Below are 4,916 nucleotides of genomic sequence, written 5' to 3' on the forward strand. Positions count from 1 at the left end.
CTGGGAATGGAAGCTGGGACCTTCTACATGCAAGGCAGATGCTCTACCACTGAGCTGCAGCCCTTCCCCATATTTTTGAAATACCTGTGTAGGAACGTGCTTTTCATTGAATCAGATACTTGGTCCATCTATCTCAGTACTGTCTACACTGTCTGGCAGCAGCTCTTGAGGGTTTCAAAACCCAACAATGCAAGTACTCTGTGACTGAGCAACATTTCCCCATGTTATATTATAATTAGTATAATTGCTAAGGAGGTAAAGGACTACTTAGGAACAGCCTCACACATACAGGTTCTCTCCTGAAAACAAGAAGAATAAATATTCACCACTGTCCTAGCTGCAGGACACACAACCAAGTGAACTCCTCACTCTTCAGCTGAGCTGTGCAAACCCCACCCCCACCCCCTTAGATGTAGCCTGTGGTTTGTCAAAGAACTTGAAAGCAACATGAGCTTTTTCTTGTCTTTTTTTCGAGGTGGACAATAAATCCTAAGGCATCCATCTGCTCTGGTGCATGAAATAATTCTTGGGCATGAGTCCATCAAACCAGCTAGGCCACTGAAGAGATCATCTATGAGATTCCATCAGCTTGACCTTGATTGAAGTCCTTAGGCTCTTAATTACATCCTAAGGCTTTGATGAAGACTGATCTATTGGAGAGAGAGAGAGAAAGAGAGAGGGAGAGAATGAATCTCATCCATGTGGTGGGATGGGAAAATCTTTAGTTTTTAATGATACAGGGAGAGTCAAGGGTACCACATGGCATCTAGGCATCATTGCTTCCTCTCCAAAGTCACTGTCAGGCAAAAGCTGCCTCTGGGTTCCATCGTCAAGCCATAGGACTAATATGGGAATGTAAGAAGCCACCCTACACCAAGCCAGACCATTGGTCCATCCAGTGGCGTAGTGCAGGTTGCCAGTGCCCGGGGCCACTCAGTTGGGAGAAAGGGAAACGGACAGAGTACACATGTACATTCAACTGCTTAATGGCATCCGTGTCACCCAGGTGGTTTCAGCCGCAGAGATAATATGAGTTGCTCCATTGTCTGGAGAGGTCACTTCCTGGTTTGCATGGAGAAGCCGTTTTCAACAGAGCCTAGTGATGGAAGCATGCAGCTGTATTGAGGCACTGCTGGGTGTTGAAAATTTGCACCCTCTAACAATTTTGCACCCAGGACAACTGTTCCTTTGCCCCCTCTCCCATGTCATGCCACTGCATCCATCTAGCTTAGGATTGTCTACAGCTGTTTTCTGGAGTTTGGGGCAGAAGTTCTTTCCATCCCTACCTGGAGATGCCAGGAATTGAACCAGATGCTCAACTACCATTTTTCAGCCGTTCCTTAGAAATAAAATATGTTCCCAGTCTTCATGGTTCTAAAATAAAATAAAGAAGCTTCCTTATATTGAAACTGACCATTAGCTCACCTAGCCTAGTATTGTCTACACAGACTGACAGCACCTTTTAGACAGGGGACATTGCCAGGAATTGAACCTGGATCGTTCTGCATGTAGAGCAAATTCTCTACCATTGAGCCACTGCCCTTCCCATAAAGAAGAGGGGGTTGGGGTTGGAAGAGAGATTGCTTATGAAACCACTCTAAAAATTGTATCTGTGTTAGGGTAAAAGGACTCTCAACCCTTAATGAACTACAGTTCCCATGATTCTTTGTGGGATGACATGGTACAATCCTGCTTTAAATTGTTGTAAACAAAATCTGCCCTTTTCCCTTTATGTGGTATCCAAGAGCCCATATGGAGTCCTTACGTGAGTTCCCTATTGGTAGGAGAAAATAACAGAAGCCAACTAGAGAATACTGAGAAGTAAAGCAGCTAGTAAGCCTGATCTTTATTAAAGCTGTTGCAATAGGGTGCTCCCCTCATACGCAGGAGGGCAGAGGAGGACCCAGAACAAAGGTGTGCCTGTCCTTATATAGACATTTTAAATTGCCTTCCCTGGAGCTCAAGCTCCCCCCCTCCATACATCATACATACATCACAATCATCATACCTACATCACAGAAAAGGTGGTCTACAACAGAAATTTGAATGTTGTTGTTTTTCCTGTCTGTCAGGTTATCTGATGATGCCTTATCTGATTGCCTTTGCTGGTAGTCTGCTCATTCCTTTGAAATTGTGACTACCCAATTTCTGTAACAAGGAAGGTTTTTTCACCTCTTCCCTCCTTGCAGAGAAACATTTGGTCAGCTTGGGAGTCAAAATGCTTTCAGGTCGGTCTTCCTGTGCTGATCTATCTACGTGCTTGGTTGGTACATTTATGAACATTTATTATATAAGACCTTAAATTTTATTATTAAAAAATGTATCGTGCAGATGGGGCCTTTCTCTAACTAGCCAAGGCCCCATCTGCACCATGCATTTCAAGCAATATCACGCACAAGCCCACGAACGCACACCATCCAAGCCGGCAAGAGATGTGGTTATTGTGCAAGGCCAGGGAACAGCTCTCAAAGTGGACAGCAGAGCACAGCTGGAGAGAAGTTGTGGTCTGGGAGGATCATGACCTAAGGACCAGATGGAGAGGCCTGAGCAAAACTGTCCCAAGAAGAGAGGAAGAGAAGATCATAACACTGGAAGCATGAAGAATTATTCCCAGCCTCAGGGGGTGTTGATAACATACACAGTGACGAAACAGACAATGCTGTACGGTGAAGGTCCACAGAATTCTCCCTGGCTCCCAGGAGCCTTGTAAAAAATGGATATAAAAAAGCAGCAAATTTGCCTGCAGAATTTAAGTCCATTTCCACAAAACACAGGCAGCCAATGCGTCTGGTTTATGTCAGGCCAGACGCTCCGAATGAACCCACTGGAGGCATTTCAAACAAACGTAACGCACCACCTACTAACAGAATAAATCAATTAAAAGAACAAACTTTCAGAGAACCATGGTGGGAGGGGGGGATACCATGGAAAGTTGATCCTTTGTTGTCACACACTCCCCCCCCCCCCCATTCAGCTATGAGATTAATACATTTTCAGGGCGGGTTTCATAAAACAATGGGACCCCCTGAAGAAAGATCTTACTTCGGGGCCATTTGTTTTTGTTTAGTGGAGTATGCATTGAGTGATATATATTTCTCTCTCTCCTCCTCCTCTCCCCAAAGGGAGGTTTGCATTTGTGTATTTCAACTGTACATTAAAGGGAGGCATCCTATCAGCCCCGAGAGCAGATGAAAAATATCCCTTTTCACCGGGCTTTTGCTCATTTGTTTCTGGGTCTGACCGCAGAAGAATGAAGGCAGAGAAGTTGGCAGGTAAGATTAAAAACTGTGCATTCAAGGGCTACGGCGCACTGAATTGTTTGAAAACACGGCCAGTTCTTTGATTCACACATCTTGTGAAATGACTCTCAGCTCTAGCCTTCATATCTTGTCATTACAGAGTAAACAGCCAAGCTTTCCTGAATATATATTGCTGTAGTCTCTGAGGTTACCCAATGTGGAATCGAGTTTCTGTGGAATGAAGGTGTCTTTAGGATACATATGGGTTTATGTATGTATGTGACATACCCTCTAACACATCAAAGGGAAAAACCAGGACACTACCATCTGGGACACCATTTTCCCGTTTTTTCTCGCCATGCTAAGCCATGATTTCCCCATGATAAAAGTACTTTTGGGGGGCCCCATGCCCCAAAACTCACATTTTTGGAGTGCCAAACAACATCGCAGCCCTGAAAAATGTGCTTTTACCATGATGTCGAAATCATGCGAGATCACAGCACCCAAGATGGCCACCATGCTCTCATGAGAAGAAATGAGATGTTCAAGTTTTTCTAGGACAGATGACGGGTTTGGTGTGTGTGTGTGTGTGTGTGTGGCAGCAGCAGTCTGAACATAGGATGGAGGGGCTCACAGCATTAACACTCCAACAGATCTTGCCCCTCCATTAGATGCCCAGGGACAAAATAAAAATAAAAATGGAATCTCATTTTTTGTCATTTGAAACCAGTGGTTTGGGTCCTCCCCTCCAGAGCTTTTCTCTCTCTCGTTCCAAAAAAAATTGGAGCGCCTGGTTGCTAAACATTTCAAAGCTGATAACTGCAGCCCATCATACTTCTCAGTAATCGCTTTAGAGATACCAACTAATCCAGCAAGATTAGCAAAGAGGGAGAAGTTCTGGACACACTGGACCTGTAGACACCACACAGCCTGAACCTGGAGGTATCATAGTCCCAGCATTGCTGAGCTTCAGGGAATGAAGCCCTTCTGAGCATTCCATCCTCAAAGCTCTAGAGCTGTCACCTTGGAAACAGCATCCTTTCATGTTGATCAGAGCAGCTGATGGAGGCAGCAGCCCAGACATCCTGCAACATAAATAATAATAATGAAATGCTTTGTTTTGTCAATCACAGAAACATTTCTGTTGTTGTTGTTTTGTAAATTTATTTATTTTGTTTTTCAATTCAAAGTTTTACAATCACATATCCAACATACATAATAAAAACAAGATTCCAAAGGGACTCCCCTCCTCCCCTTTGTGGGTCCTAGTGTTAATCATTTCCTCCTGCATCTTTTATAATAATCCAAATCTTTTATATCTCCATTATATCCAAAATCCACCATTAAACTACAGGTGTCATTCCAATCCTACTAACGATCTTAAACTGTTTACAATGATTTTTAAGATAAATTATAAATTTCCCCCATTCCTTATTAAAATTTTGGTCTTCCTGATTCCTGATTCTTCCGGTCATTTTTGCCATTTCGTCACAATACATTTATATTATTGTAGTGATTTAGCTAAATCCTAAAAGAGATCCAGGGCAAGCTTGTGTGAAATTCTGTTTGATCTTTCACAACTTTTGTTACTCAGTGTTATCTATGATATATGTGAGGTGTGAATGTGGCCTAAACGATTTGCCACCCTGTGACAAATCAGATGTGGGACACTGGCAC

General features: G+C 43.3%; 1 long non-coding RNA gene across 1 annotated transcript; it reads right to left on the minus strand.

Annotated features, from left to right (window-relative positions):
* Positions 1-482: 482 nt before the first annotated feature.
* Positions 483-4,198, minus strand: LOC310833078. The gene is made up of 3 exons (XR_014558548.1): positions 3,528-4,198; positions 1,287-1,374; positions 483-650 (listed from the first exon to the last, which is right to left on the minus strand). It is a non-coding gene; the product is annotated as an uncharacterized lncRNA (long non-coding RNA).
* Positions 4,199-4,916: the final 718 nt, after the last annotated feature.

The sequence above is a fragment of the Podarcis gaigeae genome, assembly GCF_964106915.1.
Source record: "Podarcis gaigeae genome assembly, chromosome: 16".
NCBI lineage: Eukaryota > Metazoa > Chordata > Lepidosauria > Squamata > Lacertidae > Podarcis > Podarcis gaigeae.